Source organism: Halichoeres trimaculatus, unplaced genomic scaffold, assembly GCF_033239565.1.
Source record: "Halichoeres trimaculatus isolate MK-OKI-2021-1 unplaced genomic scaffold, fHalTri1.1 fHalTri1_scaffold_23, whole genome shotgun sequence".
Lineage (NCBI taxonomy): Eukaryota > Metazoa > Chordata > Actinopteri > Labriformes > Labridae > Halichoeres > Halichoeres trimaculatus.
Window position 1 is genome coordinate 18,954,456 of NW_027437201.1, and position 26,898 is coordinate 18,981,353.

At 41.3% G+C, this 26,898-nt stretch overlaps 1 protein-coding gene across 1 annotated transcript in view; it reads right to left on the reverse strand.

The window, feature by feature from the left end:
* Nucleotides 1-24,580, reverse strand: part of tbkbp1 (TBK1 binding protein 1) — a 72,235-nt gene extending 47,655 nt beyond the window's left edge. Inside the window, exon 1 of the mRNA XM_074663417.1 lies at nucleotides 24,240-24,580. The gene's annotated coding sequence lies outside the window, so the exon portion shown is untranslated. The remainder of the gene's footprint in view (nucleotides 1-24,239) is intronic.
* Nucleotides 24,581-26,898: the final 2,318 nt, after the last annotated feature.

Consider the following 26,898-nt stretch of genomic DNA (forward strand, 5'->3'; position numbering starts at 1 on the left):
GAGATCCTCCAAATAAACAAATATTCAGGAAAGGTGGAAACAGCAAAACTCATGTCATCGTCCTCTAATTCAATTATCATGAGACAGTTCATGTGAAGATCAGGTAAACAAGCTGAAAGTGTCGATACAGTCCCACAGGTCGGCTGTCGATCACAGCGGATGATGGACAGCGCAGCCTGCTGGGTTGGCGTTGTGGATAAACACCTCTGATAGCTGTCAGACCTGGGTCAAACGGTGAAAGCAGCGTTTGTTTGAGCTGACTTGAAGCTCCAGAAGGGGCCTTTGAGGACAGAACAGTGAGTGTTTTTTCATTAGGTGTCAGTTTTTTAAAGTCACAGGACAGAAAAGACGGCTAAAATAATGATTTGTAAGATCTTTGGTGAGTTCAGAGTCAGCAGGGTGCAGAAACAAAACAGCCCTCATCAAGTCTCTGGGATTAGCTTTGCAGGTTTTCTGTTTTATACTTTGAAATCTGCTTTGTTTGCATTTGTTTTAACCATTGACTGTATAATTAATGGACGTAGTCTCCCTGACTTCACCCGTCTGTTTCTGAAATGGACTTTTGAAGCATATCAGCTATCGTGGCCATATTGGAAGTGGTGGGGGCTTTGAGTGCAGCTATAGGGCACTTTTCAGTCACTTGATCTGAGCTGTGCCTTTGATTGGGCAAGCTTGAGATTTTAATATCCTCTAAACTGTTGAGTTAGAAAAAAATTCAACCCCCTCACAGTGTGTGCTGATAGTGAAATTAGTGATTTGGACAGGAGACATGTTTTTTTTTAACCAGGCTCTAAATAGGTTAATTTCTGCCTTAAAAACAGCTTTTTTGGCTTGGTATGTATGTGACTTTCAGTACTTCCAGAGCCAGCCTCAAGCCAACACTCGAGAAACAGCAGATTTTAGCACTTCTGTATTGTCTCATATTTTTAAACTGGAATTACAGCTTGATTTCAACAATCACTCAGTCATCCTTCCTGCATTCAGTGGCATGCACAGACTTTTTAAAGGGCAGGGACAAAAAGGCACTACATTCCACATGTTTTCAAGGGCACTTCAAACATTTATCATGTTAAAATCAACCAAGTAGGCAGTGAAGAGAGTTTTGTCAACCAAGAGGCACTTACCAGGTTCCCAAGAGGAGACTTTAGAGAGCATTTTTGACCCAAAGTGGGCACCTTAGCATGCGTTTTTTGAAAGCTGGGTAGGGCTGAACGGTATATCGGTATCAATATTGGTATCAGCCGATGTTGGTCATTTTTTTTAACATATCTGTACCCGCCGATGTGTAAAAGTGGGCTGCTATTTACTTATTAGTTGGCGGCTATTATTAGAGCCAAATAATATTGCTTTCTATGACTATATTCAAAGAATCTCAAAGTGCTACAGAGCAACAGATAAAATGATATGAGATTTAAAATAAAAAAAAAAAAAAAAGGGAATTAGAATTTGTAAAATGTGAAAAATTATCTTTTTTTTTTTTTTGGGGGGGGGGGGTAGGGGTCGCAAAATTGTCAAAAAAATTGGCAAAAATTTAGATATGATTAAAATTTCATAAATTTGCAGAACTTATAATTTTTATTTTAATTAATTCTTGAATTAGACACAATATACTGATAATGTTGCTTTACTCATCATTTTCGTCGTTTGCTAATGTCTTGCCACATATCAGTCAAGTATATTAAGCCGTAATGTTGTCACTTAAATGAATGTAACACCAAAACTGTATTTCCTGAATATAAGACCAAAACTACCTAAGAAGGGTGGACTCTCTTCTTTATGTCTTTCTTCCTGTTATGATCCTAAAAACTGACAAGACAAACTTTTTTGATCGTGCTACATCCTTTAATCCTCTCCATGGTCGTCTTTTCTCATGATTTTTTACCAATATTAATATTGGTAAATATTGGTTAACAGCCATGACAGCAAGGTTAATATCAGATATGGGTATCAGCTAAAATTTCCATATTGGTGCATCCCTGCAACTTGGCCGTGAAGGGGCAACCCCCCCCCCCCGTGCTCACCACTGCCTGCATCTAAGGACACATTTCCACCTCTGGTCACTCACACTCACATGATTATTTTTGACGGCTTTGCTGCTCATTATCTGTTTGAAAGATGATCCTTTTTCAGCCTCAGACCTTTTCTTCATCCTTTTCTATATCGCTCTTCTAGGTTTGCTTCGGTCACATGATTTAGAGGTTATCACCTGAACTTGCTCATTTCTTCCTGAGTATTTCCTGCACATCACTCTGGCTTTATTTTTGGTCTATTTTAAAATCACTTCTGCTTCTCTTTTTATAGCTTCCCTGACTCTTGTGTTTTGGCTCCCTTAGCAGTTTCTCATCTTTGCATTGTACTTAAAACTTTATTCACTCAGATAGTTGCATTTTCCTCCTGTGTTTAAGAAAAGCTGCATAAAAATAGCTTTATGCTGTTATTACTCTTAGCTGAAACTCACAAATTAATAAAAAACAGGAATAGAAATGATCTCAGTGTCCTTAATGGTAGCTAATCTCGTGATTCGCATCTTTAAATGAGTCATTCTTGCACCTGACTCATGCTTTTGAACCCTTTTTCTGCACGACTCGACTGCTGCTGGTTCAAACTGGCACCGTTTTAAAATCCAATTCATGTGCCCACTCTGCTTCCTTTCACCACGCAAACATTTTATCATGTCATCAGTAGTAGAGCCTGACAAATATAACATGGAGCTGAATAAAACCCATCAACGTTTTTAAAAATAAAACGTGAATTACGCCACGCTTCATTACAAACCATCTCTCATAGGCGTTGTTACCTTGCGGCCTTCACACTCTGTCACCTAGGAGCCACTTTTTACACACACAGACACACACAGGCCACAACTGTCAATTACGAAAATACACACTCTCACACACACGCAAATACACACCTAAAACTGAAGCACTTACACAGCCTGTCAGTGCTGCAGGAAAACAGCGTCTCTAACAAATACCGTGCTGTGCCATGCCATACCGCGCCATGATTCATCACTCAGGGAATCAGCTGCGTAGGAAGGCGGGCAGGGCGTGTGTGTGTGTGTGTGTGTGTATGTGTGTGTGAATAAGGCAGTGCCATTGGGAAGATTGATAGCAGGTTCAGGATGGAGACAATGAGCTGTGTTGCTTTATTTTTTCTCCTCCTGCTCCATCGCTCTTTCCTCTCCTCCTCCATAACTCCCCTCATCTCTCACAGCTGTACCAAACCATCAATCCCTTACCCGCCTTTTTCTCTTTACCCAGCCACCCCCTCTCACCCCGTCCTCCCCCTGACTCTCTGACATTCATCCATCTTTGTATTCAGCTGCAATGCTCGTCACAGCAACCTTTGAGCGGGGTAAAAAAGCTCAATCCTGACTACGAACGAGAACTTTCCCCTTAAAGGAGATTAATCTCCTCATTATTACTACGACCGATCCCATCCTCGGATCCCCTCGCTCTGACGTGTGACTCAAAGTCGATTTAAAGCCGCAGCCTTGAAGCAAGAAGCAGAGAGAGGAGGACGGAGATAAGAATAGCTTATTTTATATCCATCGGTTGCAATTAAAGGCCACCCTCCATTTAGCGCCTGTGTTAGCCTCTCTAATTAACCGCGGCCACACGCAGTCACGAACACAACCCGCAACACACACACACACACTTACGCTGCCAGGGTGAGCGTGTTGGATGACTCACAAGCATTAGTGAGTTTCCCAATGAAACAAAGCCTATTATTTGGACTCAGCTGTTGCACAGCACATTAAGAAAAGAGGCTGATGATATCTCTCAGGGAACATTTAGAGCTGCTGCAGAACGCAGGGAGAAATGGCAGCTCAGGGAGGAGGCCGCAGATCAGGGGTACAGTGGGTCATTAGCAAAGAGGAAGATCACCAGCTCCTGCAGTCAAAGTATCCTGGAGAAGGTAATGAAGTTAGCCTCTTCTGCTATTAAGAAAAGATGGATGCTCACATCCTGCCTGACATCATGTGACGGTGACCTTTAGAGTCAGACGCTGAGCTATAAAGATATGGAGCTTGAATTCCCGAAAGATCCCCAAATCCAGCATCTAAAAGACACAGATACATAAAGAAAATCGAACTTTTAAACAAAAGTTAGCTGGTAAAAATTAAGGACTGCCCACTCCAGGTCGGGAGAGAGTCTTTGCCCCAAGTGGAAGAGTTCAAGCATGTCGGGGTCTTGTTCATGAGTGAGGGGACAATGGAGCGAAAGATTGACAGACAGATCTGGGTGGTGTCGGGCAGTGATGCGGACACGAAACCAGTGCGTTGTGGTGAAGACAGAGTTGAGCCAGCAGGCAAGGCTCTCAATTTACCGGTCAATCCATGTTGCGACCCTCACCCATGACCACAAGCTGTGGGTAGTGACCGAAAGAACAAGATCGCGTATACAAGCGGTTGCAATGAGCTTTATCTGCAGGGTGTGGGCTCAGCCTTAGAGATAGGGTTCAGAGGCTCAGAGTAGAGCCGCTCCTTTTTTGCACTGAATGGAGCTAGATGAGGTGGTTCAGGCATCTGGTTGGATGAGGATGCCTCTCTGGGGAGATGTTTGGGAGGAGGCCCCGAGGTAGACCCAGGACACGGTGGAAAGGTTATATCCCTCGACTGGCCTGGGAACGCCTCGGTTTCCCTTTAGAGGAGCTGGTGGAAGTGGCCAGGGACAGGGGTCACTTCTGCCTCCGCAACCCAGACGTACTAAGTGGTGGATAATGACATGACATGACAAAAACTAAGTATAATGGCAGAACCATGTTTGAGGAAAAGTTCAACATGTATTTTGACTTTAAGGAAGCATGCAAGATCTTTAATGCAGACACACACTAGGCAGAGCTCATTGCCCTCATTTACAGAAAGCTGTCAAGTCATCCATCTTTTTCTACATTCTGCCTTTCAGGTATCAGTGCACTTCTAAAATTTTGTACAAATGTGAACGTGAATTATAATTTTAAAGTTTGCACCTTTATGAGAAATTTCCACCAGATCCAGGTTTGGTCCGTTTCTTCTTTGCACCATAAATAAATACCATAAAGCACCTTGTATTCTCTGTGTATGTTACTCATTATTATTATTATTATTATTATTATTATTATTATTATTATTATTATTATTATTATTATTATTATTATTATTTTTATTATGTTTTTCTGTAAATATTCTCAATTTTTTTGTCTTTATTTTTTATTTTATTCTATTTTTCTTTCTTTTATTTTAATTATATTTTTAATTATTTTTTCTCAATATATATTTTCTTATCCTTGTATATTTTAAATCTTAACTTTTGTTCTTGTTAATTGTTAGCACCAACACACCAAGACAAATTCCTTGTAAGTGCAAATGTACTTGGCAGTAAAACTTGATTCTGATTCTGATTCTAAATGAAAGGTTTTGCTCCAAAAGAAGTGTGAGCTTGATGCATTTCTGCTTCGTATCAGCTTCGGCAATCAAGAGTCCTCCACAGCAGATTTGCAAGAAACCAAAACAAGAAGCAGAGCAAGAAAATCCAACACCAAAATGACCAAAACATCCTTAAAATTTTTAGAATAAAACATTTAATGCTGATGGGTGATGCTATTCCAGTAACTGACATCAACAAACCGTCATAATAAGCCAGAAAGGAAAGGTCGTATGCCTCCTTTTGCCTTTTTAATGTCAGATTCTGCAGTCAAGCAGATTTCCACAATTTCATGTACCAACACCAGAAGTTTCTATTTCTTTTTTTTTTCTGATGACAAATCTACAAATTACTTCGGACAAAATTCACCAGCAGAAATTCTGGTTTCACGTTTTCTGCAGAGCAATCAGCTCCACAGCAGAGTGTGAGGTCGGCGTGAAGCTTTGTGTGATGAGTCGTCTGGTTTTTGTAATTATCACACACAGCTCACAGAGGTTCTGGTTCGTGGTTTGGTTTGCTTTTCTCCCACACTGTGAGGAAGGCTCAGGTGCTGAGGAAGAAGCTGTAATGCAAAACACTTCTGCTCTCAATGAGACTTCACAACATGGGGGTAATGTCAGTCAGATCCCATCACATGGATACTTACACACACACGCACACACACACAGGCCTCTGTGAGCTCTCTGCGAGGTAAATTCCTCCATCAATGCCAGCCACAGACCTTGACAGCTGCGGCAGCTCAAAGCGTTCCAGCCTCAGTGGCCCTGACTCCTTCTTGGCTCTCACTCTCGTCTTGTTCCCCGAGCATCTGAAGGCTTGTGTGCTTCACAGAACATCACATCCTCCTCCGACGTGTCTGTTCTGCTGCCGTGCACGGACTAAAAACACATTGATGGGCACGCACACACACATAAAAACGGCTTTAAATGGAAGCAGGGAGCACCAGAGCTGCATGAAATGAGCAGTACTACACGTTACACAACCCTGCATAGATTAATATTTACGTATTTTTAGATTTCAATTTCATCCCCATTCAAGGCAAACCAAATACCATCAAGTGGAAAAGTCTTCAGACGTCATTGAAATGCAAAACACTCACAATGCAGAACACATAATTGACAAACCCACACAGGGGATTCATAAAACGCAAAGCAGAACATGCTTTTATGCACACAAAGCTTATGCAAAGAGGTCTGGAGATGATCATTACATAAAATATCTTTTTTACTCATTATATAAGAGATAATGACACATCTGGGATGCTCCTTTCTGATTGGTCTGTCACAGAGCAGTGCAGATAAGATCACAGACTCGGGAAGTTTGTTCACAAACTTTCTCGATCTTAAAAACCTGTGAGGGTAAAAACTTGTGTTTTGATGAAAATGAGGTTAAATTCTACAGATGGACTCCATTCTTCCAGAAATCCATGAGTTTAATCGTTTCCCAGCTTGTATACGACGGCGTGCAGCTGCTGGTTAATTAATGGAGCGCTCTGCTGCTCCGTGTGTGTGTGTGTGCGTGTAAGATGAGTCCAGAGACAGAAGATCTGACAGAATATACGATAAACACCAGCAGTGCATTGTGGGAGCAGAGCATATATGCTGCTCATGATGTATGCATGTGTGTGACATCATCAATACTCAGCGCTGTACATCTGCTCAGCATGTGTGTGTGTGTTTGTCTGCTGAGTGTGTGCTTGAGTGCCTTTTGTATTTGTGCCTCTTTGTCAAGGCGTTAGTACATTACTTTAATGAAAGTCACTGTCCTTGGCAAAGGACACACACACACACACACACACACACAGAGTCATACAAACACACATTTCCACCCTCCACCCCTCCCTCCTCCCTCTGCTGCTGCCCAGTGATGCTCATCTTCTCACAGAGGCTGTTAGAAATGAAAGGAGAGAGCGTGTATGTGTGTAAGATGTGAGAGTGTGTGTGTCTGAGCAATCAAAAGGCAGAGAGAGGGTCGGGCAGGGAGTAAGGGGCATAGGAAATGTACTCCAGCTACTCCACAGAAGTCTGGGGGGAAGAAGGGAGTAGTGGATCCTGAACTACAGAAGGAATGATGGAGTAAATGTGTGGAAGTCAGACTGAATCTGATTTTCTGTGATTAGCTGAATTAATTCCTCAATTGGCTCAAAGACGGCTCATCTTTTGTAATTATAATCAACAATTGAAAAATCAGCGTGGATTGGATGGAAAACACATCTTCATGAAGCTGGAAATCTGACTCTTTTGGAGACATGTTGCTCAAAAGGGACAGCAGAGCTACAAACACTTCATGATCTCATTAAATGCATTGATAAAATTAAAGAAAGCTGAATGTGATCTAATGTCAAAGCTGGACCCAAGACTTCAACTCATCCTAGAAATAATCTTGGCCTTGAATTTAAGTCAGTTTTTCTGAAAGATGCAGAAGCTTAGAGATAAAAAAAAACTGAAACCTAAGCAAGAGTTAATGTCTTACTGCTTGGATTGAGTATTATGATAATATGAGCCACATTCACCCGAAAAGTCCAGAAAAATTTCTTATCCGAAGATATAAGCTGTTTGTTTGAAGTGGACTACAGTGACACCTTCTGGCCCGGAGTCTCACGCACACTGTCGTAAAGACGTGACTCTCAACAAGGTGTGTTATTTTTTTGGAAATGAATTGAGAACAGATCTTTTAAACTCTACTTTTCTTTGTTCAAGACAACTTTTTATGAAATACAACACCACAAGGTAAGGTATTTATCAACAGTTAGGTAGAGCTACGGTTTGAAATGTGACAATAAGCAAACTTTGTCAGTTTGTTCTGTAGTTTAGTAGCCGGCTATATTTAGCTCTACTCACTGCTCTGAGACGTGTCTGTAACGTTAGCATTAGTGAATCCTGGTTATATCCTACCAGAGCTCATCTACCAACTCCAACCTCACCAACCAGAGCTAACGTAACCTCACTCTTCATTTTATTGATAGACTCTCAAGTTTGAAAAGGACCACTGCAGAATGACTGCTGACTGTGGGTTGGAATGGACTTTAGCACAAACAGTTTAACTTGTGTTTTAGCCTTTAGCTTGTGCTCTATCTCTCTCCTGTTTATCTTTCTTCTGCTCTTCTGTCCTTTTTCTGTCTGACAGTTAGGCGCCAGTGTCCACCATCACTACAAAATTAGTCACAGAAATAGTTTTCAGCAGAGACTAACCACTAAACTTTATCAGCCAGCACAGTGTTGTCATGGAGACTTCCACAAGCCGTAAAGCAATCCAGTCTTGTCAGACCCAATCCGGGAGCTGAGAAATTAGATTTAGAAAGACTTTTTCTAAACTTTTTTAGAGACTTTTCAAGATCACTTAGCAACTCCTCACAGTCCTCTTAAGATATTAAAAGACAAAAATAAAAAAAATAAAAAATACTAACTCTGTTGACACTTTTATTCTGTACTCTTTCCAAGCAATCGAGGCATCATTTTTGTTTTTAAAAATCTTAGATTAAGATATTTTTTGTAACTTGGAGGGTGAATTTGGCTCATATAAAGTTTTTTTTTTTTACTAAGAAGAAACACTTGCTTAGATTGTAGTTTTTGTTGTGCAGGATTTAAACCACAAAGTTTCAGACTTACAGAATAAAATATGTTTTAAACTTGACCTGAAATGTGATTTATGGTTCTGTCAGATATTTTTTGATGAAGTCACAAGTCCAAGAAAGCTGCCTTTGGAAAACAAGCCACAATATTTGGAATGTGAAAATTCTAACTCTTTAAATCTGATCTCACTATCATCATCAAATTTCCCGTATAGGACAGACTTTTGTAAAATTAGAGATCATAGGATGCTGAATATTTCTGGGCAGTGAACCCATCCAACAGAGAACTCTCCCCGTCCAAAAAATCTACTTTCAGCCTCATTAGCCCAGGCAGAAATATTAATGACGCTCTGGCCGGCCTGCAAGTCGGTCGGCACGTGTCCATCCCTCCCTGCGTCAGTCCAAGCAAGATGAATGAAACAGTTTAGAAGCGTAAAAAGGGGGACTGTGTCACACACACACATGCACACACACATGCACACATAGTGGTTTATGAGGGGGTTTGTATGCAGCAGCAGTCACCGCTCACATCCTGCTCTTAAAAAAGGAAAAACAGCAGCTGTGAAATGAGAGAAAGGGGGAACGATAAAAGAAAGACAGACTTTTATTGTAGCCAAGCAACCTGATTAAAAAAGCCTACTCCGATGGATTAAAACACAGCTGACAGGCAAACAAAAAGAGAAGGAGAGAGGGAGAGGAGGAGAGGAGGGAGGAATGGACACAGACAGATAAACAGATAGAAAAGCTGCATCCAAAAGCCAATTAGCACACACAGACACATGCAACAGCAGCAGACTTGTTAGGGCATTGAACCCATATGTTCCACTTCACGTGTCGGCGCACACACCGTACATACAGACCTGCAGCAGAGAGCTCATCGTTAAGTGCACACACTCACACTCACACAGAGGAGGCTTGTTCTTTGTCTGTACACTCTAACCTCTGCACACGTGTAACACCTCCCCGTCTTTCATCGTCTGCAGGGAAACAAAGAGCGCGTGAAGAGTTGTTGGAGAGAGGTCTTTGAATCTAACATCAACCACAGGATGAAAGCAGGAGATGTTATGAAGGCAGTTTTCAACATGTGTGCGCCGGGATTTGTTTGCTTTTGTTCATGCAGGCTGACAAAGCGTTGAGTGTTCTATTCTTCGTGTTTCTAAGCTGCAAATTCTTATTTTAACTCCTGTAGTAAAAGTCTCAGTCAGGGGTGTGAGACATGGAGAGCAAACTGTTTTTGAGGAGGGTTACATAATGAATTTGTCCCGGTGTGTGGGATAAAGAAGGGGAGAAAAGAACAGACTAAATCCTCCTGGTTCATCGATACCATCCTATTGATTTGTGTTTGTAACCATGACTCCATTGTCTCCGTCCTTTGTGTACAGTTCAACCAGTATTGGCTTTCAGCACCACGGACAGCAACCTACACAAACGCAGCACCACCGTGGTTTTCCTGCAGGAAACACACTGTGCTTTAACACATCCAGAGACCCCAAATACGTTCAATAATACTGCTTTAATGAGACAGGAAAAAGGCATTAGACTGAACTGAACTCTGAGTTTCTTACATCTTATTTTTTATCCTTTAAGAGGAAAGTTTTCCAGACTAAAGAAGCACCGTTAGAGATCTTCCAATCAGCCTCTGACTAATCTCTCCACTCCTTTTCGTTTTATTCCTCTATATTTTCTCTTTCTGTTTTTGTCATACACTTTCAAAGCAGATAAATAAAGCCGGAGGAGAAGTGGAAATTTTTAGATGCAGTTCCAGCTCAGTTTGAGCCCCCTCGGGCAAATTCACCTCTATTAGCACCCCCTTGCTTCTTTCCACTGACTTTTTATGTCCTGTCTAAAATTCCCCTCACATTCAGTCTGAACAAACCCTCAGGGGGTTGGTGCTGCCAGTCAGGTCAGCTTTTCATTTTCAAGCTCATAATGCTGCTAGTTGAGTTAAATCTGCACACGAGGGTTTACATCCTGACTCTCCCAGCAGAACACATCGTGTGGACTCAGGAGACCGTGCTTTAAATACTCCTCATTTGTCAGGAAGGAAACAAAAACATGGAAGAATAGTTTCAAATTCATGATACAAAAGCACGGATCAAAGAATGAAAATATCCCAGAACTAAAGCCAGAGATCACCCTCCTAAAGCCTGTAAACAGCTGGTCTGTTTTCAGCGAAGTCACTGAGGTTAAGACCAACATCAGCCTTTCTCTGCTCACACAGAGACACAAACACTTCTCCCTCTCAGACGTCGACCTGCCACTCTCTGAGCTTCATCTCTGCTGCATATTTATTGGAAATCTTTGCAGCGTGCCGGGGCCTCCAGCAAACACAAAGATTATCCCTCTGATGAAATTACTCTTTGTATCCTCGGAGTCGATCTGATGACAGTTTTCTTGTTGGGACCGGTTCCAGATCGGTGCTGGCTTCTTTGTTTCGGGTAATGTAAGCGTCAAGATCATTTTTAAGTCTCAATGTTGACGCCTCAGAAAAATTTGATGCTGCTTTGACCTTACATCTCCTTTTTTATGGATATGGGCCTTTCCACTGAATCGATGCCATTTGCTTGTTGTAACTTTCTAAAAATAAAGTTTAAATTCTCTGTCTTCAGCTCTAAATCTGATAAAACCCATATTGAACTTTTCATATGTGTACTGGTCTCAGGTGACTTTATTTAATATTTTACAAGTTTCCCAAGCTGAAGATGGGTGTGACCTCTAAAAATAATGTTTAAAGTCTGTCAGCTAATTCCCAGAAGCTTTTCTACAGCACTTGTTGGGAGCTTGGTTCCCTGTAAGTGTTATATTCACATTGTGAAACTGATTTTAAATATCACTAACTGAAGTGATTAAAACTCTAAAATGCAAAAATCCTAAAAAAAAATCAGCATGAATGATAGCCACATGGCTTTTATGCTAATAGCATGCTAACACTTAGCACAAAAAAATGCTAAATAAAATGTATTTTAAAAACAAACAAATAACATCAAAAAGATAATAATTCAGGTCAAAGGATTGAGTTGAGATTTTAATCCCCTTGGCAGTTGTGTAAATCTCAGCAAATACACAGAAAAATAAGTGAGTAAACTTACTTTTGGCCCTCCTATGGCCTGCAGAGGATCTGAATGATGCTACTTCTTGTGGATCATGTGACTAAATTGTGAATTTTAACTACAACAAATTTTGTTTTTTTTTCTTTCTTTTAAGAAAACAAAATTAAAATATCATTTGGATAAGGAGTGGCACAAATATTTAAGAAAAAAAAATCTAACTTCTGAAAATTTAAATGATTATATTTTATAGTTAAGTCTAGTTTTCCCACGCAGGGACAGGCAATGAATGCTATTTTTTTCAGTGTTCAAGGAAGCTTAAACTAATCTGTTAAATTATTTTTATTGAATATGCAATCAGATCAATGTACAGGACACTTGGCTTAATATAAAAAAGTATTATAAAGTTACTTTTATCATGAATTCATTAATACATTTTATTACCAGGGGATACAAATTTCAACTTCATGAAATGTTTGATTTTTTTTTGTCTTTTATTATTATTATTGTTATTATTATTATTATTATTATTATTATTATTATTATTATTATTATTATTATTATTATCATTATTATTATTACCTTTGTTGTTTAGTTTGATAGGATGCTGTTCAGTTTTTAATGTATCTAGTTACATTTTTTTAAATCACGTTGTATAGTGAACAAGTGATCATGTAGGTTAGAATCCCAACAGGGTTTTTTCACACTCACCTGTTCCCCTTACTTTATTATCTTTCTTCCAACAAAATGAACAAGTTGACACAAAATACTTTTTTAAAAATGGTTTGTTTTAAAAAAAAGTCAGCCTGACATGGATGTTTTTTGCCACATCGTCAACAGGCAGAGAGGAGACGTGCAGGACTCATTTCTGTAGTGTGATGTTGGCTGTGATGAGGTTTTGACCAATCAGAATCAAGTATTAGTAAGGAAGTTTAGATATTTGTTTACCTGCCTTTTATAGGGTTACGTCTCATTTCTTGAGACACATTTTTCTGAGGTGTCAGAGAAGCTTCAGAGTTAAAATGGCAAACAGCGTCTGAGGCGTCAACGATGAGACATATTCTTACAAAGCTCTGGTGGGGCATTCTCAGTGTGTGAGTGGATATTTTTAGGAGCACCAGAGGGAGTAAAGGCAGTCCAGTAACAAGTGACAGGCAAGTGGGTAACCTGGTTTTCCAATGACACAAAAGGAATCGTGTGAATCCCCGGAGAGCTGAAGACTTCAGGTCCAGAAACAGACTCCATTTCTCTTTTTTCATCATCTTTACAGAATCTTCTTTTTTACTACTAATCTTAAGAGCCTCCCTGTCACATGACACGTTTGGCTGCTTTTGTCACACACACACACACACAGCCTTAGTGTTCATACTACTCCACATTGTGCCTCCACGGTCGGCATGTTGCCTTGAGTGGGCAGAGACAGTGAGTGGTCACATTACACTGCGGTTACATCACATTCCTTCAGTCTCCAAAGCAACCAGGTGTCCTCTTACAACAAAAAGACACAACCACAACGCCGTTATGTCACACCGTGTTCAAGCTCCTCTTTTCCCAAACACAATCCTCATTTCATGCCTTCCTAATCCGTCTGTAGTGCTGTGAAAAGCCTCAGCGGTGCATGTCTGTAGCAGTCGTGGGGTTGTTGTTGAACGATCCAAACAGCCGGGACAGGCCGGTGGGAGGTGGGAGGTGTGAGTGTGTAGTTTCTGAGAGTTTCTGAAAAAGGTGAGGCTTTTTTCCCTGAAAGAATATGGACAAGTGACTCATCTGAAGCCCATAGAGGAGGAGAGGCTTGAAGCAGGTGGGCTGCCCGCGGCTTCTTCATGGGAGGAAGAGAAACAGAGAAGATCAGTGGTCACTGCTCTGGCCCACAGACACACAAGTGTTACGTAAAAAAAAATACAATAAAAGGCGGAAAATGTGCTGGAAGGAGAGGAAGAAAAAGTAAAGTTTGCTGCAGTGTGTTTGTACTCTTGTTCTTCATAGTAAAAAAATAATCTCATTGTCTTTGATTGAAGATCTGACTTTGAAAGTTGAAATCACGACTAAAACTACTAAAATCAGACAACTTTAAAGGTCCCATATTATGCAAAATAATAAAAAATTGTGGGTCTTTGGCTTTCCTCCGAGCCCACAAAATGTGATATTTAATGACAAAACCTGTACTTAGTAGTGCTTGTGAACATAAAATCCTGACCTTAAATGAGCTGTTTGGATTTTGGGGATTTGCTGACATCAGCGATTCCCTTTTTTGACCAATCAGGAGCAAGACTCACCTGATTGGTCCACGGGAGCAGATACCCCTGCACCCCCTCCTCGCCCACTCCCTTCTCTCCAGCAGCGGGGAGGAGAATGCCAAAGTTGAAGAGCCATCACTGCTCTGTTTTTGGCTGTAAACAGCCACATAGTTCCATGCACAAGCTTCCCATCTCTGAAGAAGACAAGACTAAGTGGCTAGAGTTCATTTATCAAGGAAATGTGCCAGCTACACTCAGTAAAACTGTGCATGTGTGTGCTAGTCACTTCATGGCCGACTGCTTTTCCAACTTTGGACAGAACAACAGAGGGCTAGCGAATAGACTGGTCCTGAATCCAGGCGCATTACCAACCATCCTCCAACAAACCTGGGACCCTGGAAATGTGAATATTTTAAATGCTGTGTGCTGTGGAGCAGATGGAAGAGCTTTTCCTCAGTGTCCCCCCTGTCTCTGTGTTAGCTTCAGGATGCTAACGTTAGCTGCGGTTGGCCTGTTGTTTTAGCCTGTAATGTTACGGTAAACGAGCTTCGCTGTTTTCTAAACAGTGTGCACTCGGAGCTCGTGGCGCCACTCTCAGTGACGTGGAAGAGCGGGGCGATATCAGCGGTGGCTCATTTACATATGAAGGCCACGCCCACTAAATCAGAGCGTTCTGAACAGAGGGGCTATGAGAGCCTGGAAACAATGCTGCTGTGCTTGATTTATTGGCTTTTTGGACCAAAACATGTTACTACCATTTCATGAAGACATCAATGATCCATATTAAACTGCAGAAAAGGAGCAGAATATGGGACCTTTAATCTTTAGTTCCACCAAAAAAAATGCTGAAACCATGTAAAGTGGAGCTACAGGCTTCACACCGGATGGCATCAGCATCAAAGAGCTGACTCCAAAATAGAGGAAAGAGACATGAGGAGGGGACCCGCCCTCCTCCAGGTTTTTCCACGTTGTCATCTCATGAAAGAAAAGATGAAGGATTCCTCATCTTTCCTGAACGTATCAAAGCTTCGATTGGGCGTCCTCCAGGAGTCACGGGATGCTCCGTGGTTAATCTGGATGAACATAACCTCTCGGACTCTTCCTGCTGTTTGCTTTGTTTAGAGCAGATTAAATATGAAAGGGAGGCTGACACTCTGTGGAGCCAAACACTTTCATCAAACATACTTCAAACAGAGCCTCTCATGTCTGTCTGTGACGCCGATGAGGCTGAAACCACATTATGCTTAATAGGATTTGGATGCTGGCTGGATTGAAAATGATCAACACAGTCGTGACTTGTTTGTATCTTCAGGAAATATCATTAACTTCTGTCTGCAACCAGGATGAAGATTCAATTTCTGCTTTAGTTAAGCCACAAACAGTCAAATTGGACATTAACTCCAGGGTTGTGGAGTGCAGGAGACCCTCACTGTCTCCCTACTCTGTCTCCATCCTGACCCTGAAAATCTGTCTATGAATATTCCATCAGCCCCTCATTTGGTGCTTCAGTCTGTAAGTAGCTTACATAAACCTATATATCCATGTGTGTGTGTGTGTGAGTGTGTGTAATCAGGGAAGGAGCCGAGTGAGCAAGCGGGCAGGAAACATTGGAAATGAGTTTTAAAAGTGGCGAAGACATTGGAGGGAAAGGGAATAGGTTTTGCATAAATTAACTCTGTTTGAATTATGTCAGCTCTGTTTCCAGGCAGGACATTTCCTCCCTCAGTGTGTGTGCATGTGTGTGTGCGTGAGTGTGTGTGTGTTGTAGTTATAATATATGCTGCACACCCCTGATGAAACTGCAGAGTGAGATAAATGACCTCATATTCTCACGTCCGCGCTCGACTCTCAGGTGCTCGCTGGAAACTACAGAATCATCAAGAAGTGGAGAACAGAGGAGGATATTAATGCGACATTAGAGCCCAATACGAAGAGTAAAAATGACTCTTAATTGTGTTTATTTTATGGTGATGCTAATATCAGGTTTTAAAGTGGGGGCAAACTCTGTGTTAATGGAAAGTATGATTGCTTTAAACAGAAAACAGCTTTATGAGCTCATGATGCTAAGCGCCGCTTGTTGCAGTAGCTCATTTTTCTCTTATCTTTTTAGCTATCTTTAAACATGAATTCTGTCATTACTCTTTATGTCTTATTTATTGGCCACTGAGACCAAATTGGTTAGGTTTGCAGGTGTTTCTACTATTTTTGTCTCTGTATGTGTCCGAAGATCCTTTGTGTGGCCATGGTCGCATTGTTTGCTCTTTACTTCAGCTGTTAGCAGGCTGTAGCATGTTGATGCTAACCGCTGCTAGGTCCGATGTTCCCCATGAGCTGAGGACAAGGAGGTGAGGATGACATGGTCGTACTGTGGTGGGAGCTATGATGAGTTGACATCGACATGTCCTTCCATGTGTGGTTATGGGGAACGTAAGATCTATCTCCAATAAGATGGACAAGCTAGCTGTGCTAATCCAGAGTCAGAGGGAATACCAGGGGGCAGAGTAGCATCATGCTATTAGCAGGTATGGCTAACGGAGCTAATACCCAACAGAAACACTTAATTGTAATTTTTTCACCAACTGTGAGTGGAGAGATAGACTGAACAGTAGGGTTGAGACGATGTGCTTTTCTTCTGATTTGATTCTTTTACAGTTTTTGGGGTGCCGATTCAATTTAAATCACAATTCTTTGAAATTTCCAATTGGGGATTTTAAATTCGCTTTTTTAACCGCAGACTATGTTAAAAAGTTGAATAACGATGACAGTTTTTAGGATTTATTCAGTGGATCTGACATCTCAACTTCTTTCCTACCCAAAAAAAGGGTAAAATGGAGGATTTAAATTTGAGAGACAAAAAATTGATATTTGAGCAAAAAATCATGATAAAAAAAATGATAAAAATCGTCAATCAAAAAATCCCAATACTACGACACATCCGTTTTTTTTTCTCCCACCCCTACTGAACAGACTGGTGAAGAAGTCCAGCTCAGTCCTGGACCCTGTGGAGGTGGAGGCTGACTTGAGAGCCATGGCCAAGTCGTCTCTGATGTGCATTTTTTTCCTAAATTTTAGATTTATCTTTTTCTTTTTTTTTTGCACCATATATGTTTTTGTTTTGCTGCTGTGATTATGAATTTTCCTCTGGGGTTTAAAAAGTACAATCTATTCTATTCTATTCTATTCTATTCTATTCTATTCTATTCTATTCTATTCTGGGTAGTGTGAGCTGTGAGTCGTCATTAAAAACTCATTCTGTGCAACCGAGATCTTCAAATTCAGAAATCACCAGGGAAATTACTTTTTATGTTAAAATGTAGAAAATAGGAAGAAAATATGTTCACAAAAGGCAATACACTGTTTGTAGCTGTATGTTTTAAACACATAATGCACAAATCTGTGCTCATGAGACAACCACAGGGCTCCAGTATGACACAGATCTTAGTTACAAGCACTTGTTCTTTATCAGACTCTCTTCTAGGTTAGTTTGCACATGAGAAAAGCCTGGAAGTTTGCCCACATAATGTCCAGAAGTCACATCAGCCGCGTCAAACACACAGGATCACAAACGACAGCACCAAAGATCCTGCCCTCATGTCCTCCAGGTTTTTGGATCCCTCACTCAGAATAAAACCGTCAGACTCTTATTGCTTTCCCCAGAGCTGTACATTAGATCGAGCCCTCCCAACATTTCCATCAGAGTTAATATCAACAAGCATCAATAAAGAGTTAGCGCGGGGAGATGAGAAGTCAAAAAGAAGAGCCCAGAGTGAAAACACAGACAGTCCGTCTTCTACTGTTCAGCTGAATCATAAACACTATTTATATCTTTTTTACTGTCTCCTCCGACAGACTCAAGGCTCTGGGAGAGTCTGTTTAAAGTCAGTTTTTATGTGGTCATTTAAATCTAACATAAAATTCAGAACAGATTCATCAGGGGTTTATTAAATCACTTTTAAGATCTCTGCAGACGAGAGGGGAGCACTGATTGGTCTCATCATTTATTTCCATTCCACTCGGCTTCCTCAGAGCGTTTGTTTTGTAGTTTATCACTGAAAAAAAAGACTAAAATACACACTAATACCTGGCTCTGTTTGAGTATTACCTCAGATACACTTTCATCTGAATTAGTCTGAAATTACAAGGTGAAGTTCAAACATTTCAGCTCATTAGCTCTGCAGAGAGAGTCGGGATACAGTCTTTACAAGCACGCAAAGGATATTTTTTTACCAGCCCTTCAGTGGGAAATAGCAAAGCTAAATTCATTACTGCAATATTTATGTACAGCACCCAGATTTTAGAGCAACAAAGCTGATGTTCAAGTTGAAAATGTGCAGGGATTCTCTGGATCCTTCAGGCTCTTTTTTAAGACAATGATAGAAGGAAATATCTAATATTAAACCCATAATGTCTCAAGTTGCTTCAGACAAATTTAGACCATTAAACCATCAAGAATCTGAACTAACCATCTTAATTCTTCTCTTCCAGCTGGTGTGGAGCAGCATCATATCAAAATATCTGCTCTTAACAAAAGCAGCTTTGCATTTCCAGAGCTGAAATCAAGATGGTTTAAAAAAATAATAAAGTTTATTAACTCTCAGACTCCTTATTAAAAACATAACATCTTAACGCATGAACATGTCGAGGTCATCTTCATTTGTATCTTTTATATTTGTACATAAAGCTTCTCAAAGAAATGTGTCTCCAGGATACAGAGCCTCCTCTCTGGCTGAATCTTTACCACCTCCGTGCAGATAAGGAGACTTTCTGTGTGTATCATGGAGTCAGGAGTTCTCTAAAGAGACCTTGAAGATTATTTGTGTAAAGAACACATTGTCCTCTGTTCAGCAAAGTGTTGCTCTCAACAAGTTGACAGCTCCACTCTGAGTTTCTGTCGAGTTCAGGGAAAGAAACAACAATCTTAAAGATATTTATCTGATACACTGGAGAGTCCTCACAACAAACTGTGTTTTATGTTTTCTTAAAAGATAATAAAACATACATTTTTGAGTTAGATAAAACAGAATGAGATGCACAGTGGCGTGCACAGACTTTTTGAAGGGCAGGGGCTAAATTCTGCATGTTTTTCAAAAAGCTTACGCACATGTATCAGCCCCAGAAAATGGCCCTCTAGCACAGGTTTCAGCTCGAAAGAGGACACTTAAACACACGTTTGACTCAAGAGTGCACTTAGCTCTCGTTTTGGCTCCCAAAAGGACACTCTAGCCCACATACAAGCTCCAAAAGGGCACTTAACCCCTGTTTCAGCTCCCAAGAAAAAAAACTTAGCTCTGGTTTTAGCTCGATAAGGTACTAATACACTCATTTTGGCTCCCAAGAGGACCATTTAGTGAATGTTTTGGCTCAAGGGGGCACTTGAGCATATGTTTTGACCCAAGAGTGGATTTTGGCGCACATATTGGCCCCCAAAGAAGGCACTTTAGCACTGGTTTTGGCTCCCAGGAGTACGCTTTAGGGTATGTTTAGGCTCAAAGGGCCACTTTAGCGCTCCTTGTTGCTTCTGGGAGGGCACTAAAGCAAGTGTTTTGACTTAAGAATGCACTTAGCACACATTTTGCCCCAGAAAATAGCCCTCCAGCACAGGTTTTAGCTTCAAAGAGGACACTTAAACACACATTTGACTCAAGAGTGCACTAAGCGCTCATTTTGGCTCCCGAAACGACACTCTAGCTTATGTTTTGGCTTAAAAGGACACTCTAGCACACATACTAGCTCCAGAAGAGGGCACTTAATACCCACTTTGGCTCCCAAGAAAACAAAATAGCGCTGGGTTTAGCTCAGAAGGGCACTAATGCCCCCATTTTGGCTCCCAAGTGGAACATTTAGTGAATGTTATGGCTCCAGAAGGGACATGAGTATACGTATTGACCAAAACGTTTTAAAGTGCACTTTAGTGCACATATTGGCCCCCAAAGAGGGCACTGAAGCACTGGTTTTGGCTCCCAAGAGTACACTTTAGGTTATGTTTTGACTCAAGAGAGCACTTTAGCGCACATTTTGGCCCCAAAAGAGGGTACTCTAGCACTATTTTCGGCTCCCAAGAGTACACTTTAGGGTATGTTTAGGCTCAAAGGGGCACTTTTGTTCTCCTTGTTGCTCCTGACAGGGCTCTAGAGCACAAGTGTTTTGACCCTTTAGCACACATTTTGGCCCCCAAAAAGGGCACTGTAGCACTCATTTAGGCTCTTTAGAGGATATTTTTTTTTGTTTTGGCTCATGAGTCCACTTTAGCACGTGTTCTAGCTCTAAAGAGGGTACTTTAGTGTTTATCTTTTGACTGGAGGTAAAAAGAGAGGTTGAAACTTCCCCCTGAGAATGTTTTAATCAAAGTCTAAAAGGATCTTTGGTTTAATTTCCTCTTCAACAGGGAGTCTAGGAGTCAAATTTTTGGAGATGTTCAGTCGGAGAGCTCATTTGTTTTGGTTGTCATGTTGAGCTCTTTAAAAAAGAGATTTGTGTCTCAGCGTGATTTAAGAGAAAATGCAGCACTATCAAAGAGTGCACTGTGACTAACTTCAAGAGACGTGTTGTAAAATGCTCGCTTTCTGAATCTGAGGGGCTGTTTTCATGCTTTTCCTGCTGAGTTTTGACGCCCTGTGTGTCATTTGGTTCCCCAGAACCAGCACAGTCCATAACACTCAATGAGACATGTTAACAGAAACTGTCTCTGCAGTGCTCCACATTTACTCCTGCAAGTGAATTCATCCCACAGTTCGATCCAAGGTGCCAATGTTCTCAGGGCTGTTTGCGTCAGTAACCCCCAAACCACCACTATGAATACACACACACACACAAAATGCAGCTTCCTTACACACGCACATATACACTGCAGGGCTTTCTTCAGAGCAACCACCTTCAAGGTCAGCCTGCATAATTCAGCTCCAAGAATGCAACAACAGTTGTCATGGTGGATCCTTTGCTAATGAACTCAAACTGCAGAAACTACTGACGTTGTACAAAGATGCATGATGTGTCTCCACCTGCTTTCACTGCACAAAAGTGGAGCCAAATTATCTCTAACAATAAGTGCTGGCATGCAGCAGTGATGAAGTCATTTGTTGATTTACTGCAAAAACTCTCCTACTTCAACGCAGCATCTAATAACTTATTAAAACTCCAACTAGCACAATAAGGTGGGACTTAAAAAGCAGTAAAACATGCTTCATAAATACTAATGTAGCTTGTGTTTTGAGGCTTTATAGTTTGATCTATGTCTCATCTGTTAGCTAACATACAAGAGGCAGGCTTTGCAGCCTATACTGCAGCCAGCCAGCAGAGGGAGCTCTATGTGTTTTGGCTTCAGCTTCAAGGAGCTATAATGCCATCCGGCTTTGTATACAGTGAATGTTTGAAACAGTGACAAATTCTCCTCTCAAGTGTCCTGATGGCATAAAACCAAACCAAACAAACAAAAGCTCTGCTTATACAGTCGAATATATTGGAAGCGACTGTGTCCTCAGCATAAATAAAATTATTTTCATAACAAAGTCATCCAGAGAGTCCATTTTCCCCCTGATAATATCACCGGCATACTCAAACATCACTTCACAGTGCATCATGTTTCCCAAAACCAGCATGAACAGCACTCATCAGCACATAACAGAGTACATTACACAACAGCTTCGAGCACAGAGGAGCTCGCTGCGATCCAATTTCAAAGTGTTTGTGGGGGAAAAAAAAACGCATGATTAATGAGGGCAAAAAATCTGCAAAACAAGCCTAGACCCATGAGGTACAGCTGCACGGTTTCTGAGTGATTGGTGATTAGCAGGTAGGTTTAAGCCATGATTCACTTTCTTAAATTAGCTCCGTTGGACGGAACCCCCAGGGAGCTAACAGGAAGGGTGGGCTGAGCACTTCAAATGAAGTGCTGGTAATCAAGAGAAGTCTGGAGACCTTCTCATGAGACGCCAGACTGTGCAGCACGAAGAAGAAATCAAAGATAAAGAGTTCTTAATGCGACATCGTGACCCTGTTCTCTGTGATCCTGCAGAGACTGACAGTGACTGACAGATTTCAGCATGGAGCTGATTATCAGGCCTGTGGAAGCATGTGAAAAGATTTCCTGAAATAAAACATCAGTGTGTCCATCATGTGGTGATGCACTCAGTCGAAGCTGCTGGAAAGAAAAATGAAGCAAAGACTAGAGTTAAAAAACAAAAACAAAAACAAAAAACAAAAGAGAGACTGGAGTGTCCAAAACTGCAGTTCCTGGAGTGACCACCAGAGGGTTGCTCCAAATGTGAAACACATTAGAACATTATCATAAAAAATATTTATGTGTCTTGCTATATTCTCTATTTGTGGTATCTGGATTTTATATGAAGTTGTTGGTGCAACCTGCTGGGTGTCAAATCATCTTATTCAGTCCCTGTTTTTTTTTTCTTTTCACTCTCTGCTGAATCTCAATCTGAATCATCCAAATCTCCAAGTCTTGCATTCATCCATCCTCACTCGGAGGCACAGTGTTTGTATTTCTCAGCCAGAAACTCTCCTCAAAGCCTTCCAGCAGCCCTTTTAGCACCCTCGCTCAGACTGTCGGTGTTTTTAGCCCTGCCAGCAGAATGGCTCTATCAACCGCTCGGTTGGTTTAACCACCACCGCCTTGCTCCAGCCTTGAATAACAAAATATCAAATGGGTGTAGCAGATAGTAATGGTCCCAGGAGGATGAATTATGTATCTTCAGGCTATAGTGATGCTCTGACTTTTCTACTACTGTAAACAGACAGGTCATGAGTCAGTTAAATGCCTAAGAAATGGATACTCTTGTTTCCCAGAGGATGAATCTTGATGTTTAGAATAATATCTCAACAATTATGAGTTAGTGATCTCCCAATTTTTCGTCCACTGCACCTTGCTTGTTGACATTCTTGATCTCTCTATATGAGATGAATTGCTTTAAGGAGACCGACGTGTTCCCTGGGGATGCATACCTGCACACTGTGGCATATTATTTAGCAGCTATTTTTCATTTTGCGGTCATGTTAGCATGGTTATATGCCTCACTGTGACACTTTTATTGCATACAGGGCTGTGTTTCTGCATGCTATCGTTGTTATTGACGTTTCACTTTAAATATTCAGTGCCTGCACGGCCTCATGGTCTGGTAGTCCTGTTCCAAAATGAGAGTTCTGTTTTTGGTATTCATGTGTTATGGGAGGGATATTCAGAGTGGATAATGTAGTACAGCTGTAATGCCTGAAGGCTGTGCTGGGATAAATTTAGGAGCAAGACAATTTTGTGTTTCTTTTTATACATGTGCAGTTATTCAAATTGCAATCATGCATTAGTTTTTTTTTTTTTTTAATTATCTTTTATTTATTATTATTGTTTTACTAAAAAGACTTTTCAATTCTGACTTTTACAGGTCAGTGTTGTGCTGTCCTGAGAAGTTCCTCTGCAGGTTATTTCAGGCTAGCTATATGCAACCCTAACCCTGCTTTCCTTAAAGTCAGGTCAGCTACAATAGATGCTCCAGTATGTGAGTCCAGCTGTGGTCCTGTCCTCTGAAGGCTTTGTGGAGTCTGTTTTTTATCCTAACTCACTCAGACACTAACACGAAGCGACAAAAGCAGGCCAGCTAACAGGGAGCAGCGGACAGATGTGGGCTACTTCTGCTGACCGCCCTCCATCAGCACGGAGCTGAAGTTGAAGGTTGCCTGCGGCCAGGACATCTCCGCGAGCTGCTGATGCTGCTGCCAAAGCTGCGCGCGCACGCGTCTCCTTTAAGGGGATGTGGACAGTGCAAATAAATTGCGCGTGCGAAAAATAAACACAGCTGATTATTTATTTTCTACCTTACATCCTACGTGTGTTTCAAAAGGAGACAGCAGCTCCCACAGTAGCAGTGACCATAACATGATGCCTAACACGTCATTTGACATGCGGTTTGCTCTGTGTCTCGCGCACGCATGCATCCGTCACATGAAAGACATTGATTGTATAAGGAGGAGAACTCACGCGCTGATCGATCCGTTGATGCCATGGCTCAGGAGAGTAGGAGGCGGGGGCACAGCACCCCTAAAAAGTGTCCTCTTTCACGGTGTGTCAGGTGTCCGATTAAAAAGCCCAGTAGCCTCTGCTCCGGCTCTCCTCCTGCGCTCCTCTGGTAGCGACAAGCACGCCTCCTGTAGCTGCTGTACACTGTGCAGAACTGAGCATCACATCGCACACCGTGGAGCAACACTCGTGTGGGATGATGATGATGGTGATGATGATGATGATGTCGCGGGAATAGGAACGTCAGTCTCTTCTTTTAACGAGAACATCTCTTTCTGCTGCTTGACTCATTCTGCATGTTGGAGCCAACGAGTCTCTGAGCAACCTGCAGAAACAAGATTATCTAATACTCTTATTTAAGATCTGATAAAGCAGACTGAAACAACGAGTCTTTGCACTGAAGCTGAAATCATGTAAAAGAGTTAAATAACAGACTGGAGGGTATTTTTAGCTCCTGCTAAATGCAAACAATCTAACAGCTTTCATTTAAAGCCACATGGCTCCAGTTATGCTCTGTCCTCCATGCATGAAGACTCTTCACACCTTCTGTTTTTCAGACTGTGAAGAAAAAGTGTCCCTCTGTGGCTGAGAGCGTGAGAGACTGGAAACACAACTTTTAAATTTAACTGCTCCGTATTAAACCAGGACAGTGACCCTGATTCTGTAGCTGGACACACTTTATTTGGATTTTCACAACCTGTGCCCTAAGGCGGATCAAGACTCTTTGTGTCAGTGGTGGCCCAGATAGGGCACAGACTCGTTCTGCCCAGCCATCCATTATATTTTTATCTCATCCCATCATTTCTTGCACATGGTTGTTTGAACGTTTCAATTTTTTTCCTTTAACACTTAAATATCTCTCTTTAAGTGACTCACATGTACGTAAACTGCCTAGCATTTACACATATAGAAGCACTCAGGCTGTTAGTTTCTTTCATCCCTGGTAATGCATTTAGAAACACATTGAGGGATAGAATAAGACATTTATTCAATATATCGATGTGGTCATCCTTTAATGCAGGAGCCGGGCGCGCATTAGTGCAGTCAAACAATGATGTTGGTGATGAAGTTCAGCTCTCAGTCACTGCTCAGCTCCATCCTGGTGTCATTGGATGGTGGTCTGTGCTGGCTTTCTTCAGGGCGATGTTTGTTTTGGATGTTGAACCCATGCATGGACTTTCTTTTTGTGCAAGTAGCCAAAAGAATGCATTAAGTATTACATGATGCATATAATTTAGGACGCTGATGTGCAAGGAGGAAGACATGCAGGCGAGAGTGTAGATTTGACTTCCTGTTGTTTTGTCCTTGTTTTTTCTGCTTCTGTAAAGTTAATCAGCCCACCTATAGAAGAGGATCCTAGAGAAGTACATCTGAGCCTATTCAGCCACACTTTTATGCACATGAAGCACAGAACTGCACTCATGCAAGGTCAATAACCATCCAGGCAGTCTGCATAAATTAAAAGCATTTAGCTGAAGAGAAAAGTCTCCATCCAGCTCATAAACTGAACATTTTTCTTCTGTTCAGGGAAGTGCTGCTCCTAAAACACAAAGTCATTCCTGGAATCAGTAACAAAGAGTCTCCTCTCATGATTTCTGTGCTGTCAGTGTAAACTCTGAGTCTTCAGCAGGAAACGATGTGAGTGATGGATCCATGATGGATAACCACTGGCTGCTACCTCTGGGGGATCAAAAACTGTCTCCTCCGTCTTTTTTAACATCCAGAGTGAGACTGTTCTTATCACGGCGGTTTCACAGCTCCCCTCTTTTTACTGATGGGGTGCTATTCTGGTGCTCTAAGCCCAAAGATAGCTGCGTCATCCGAGGATTTGATGACACAATTATCAGGGGTCAGACTCCTGCAGCAGTATATGTGATTTAGGACAGGAGGACACTTTATGCAGGATGTGCAGTTACATTGAAAGAGTCGAATGCTTTGTCTTCTGCTGTTATTTTGTCTTTTTCAAAACGGAAGTGTTACCTAAGTCTGGGATGTTTTTGCTTTTTCATGCGTGAAATTCTGCATGAATTCATAATCCTTCATGTTCCCTCACCACAAAGTGTCAGTGAGGAGGGAGAGAGGTTCATAATGAACTCATCAATTATGGAGAAAGTTCAAGAAGTGGCATCATACTCACAATCCTTTTCATTCCACTCAGCGTCATATTTTTAATTTGATATAGAAATAAAGTTAAAGGAAGTTATAGTTTTAACCTCAGCTCATCTCTGCCGCCATGAAGTAAGAATCTCTTTCTTGGAGCACTTTGAAAGTCTGGTGTAATGACATCCAGTATTTATGATCCTGAAGAATAGAACATTCCGGCTGCAGATGTTGGACCGGAATTTATCTTTGTACTCTTTGCACTTCCTTGAACGAACTCTCAGAGTTTGCTTGTCCATAAAGGTGCAGTGTCGAAATAGAAATATTAAGTGAGATAACACAAAGGAAGGCTATTAGTTAGCATGTTTACATGCACGCAGCGGTACCACTAAGGCAGGGGTGGCCAACAAGTCAGAGACCAAGAGCCACAAAAAAACATGGTCTTACAAACGCACTTCCTCTCACACATAAACCAAATGACATAATGTAAAAATCAGTACATTTCCGATTTTCAAAGCAA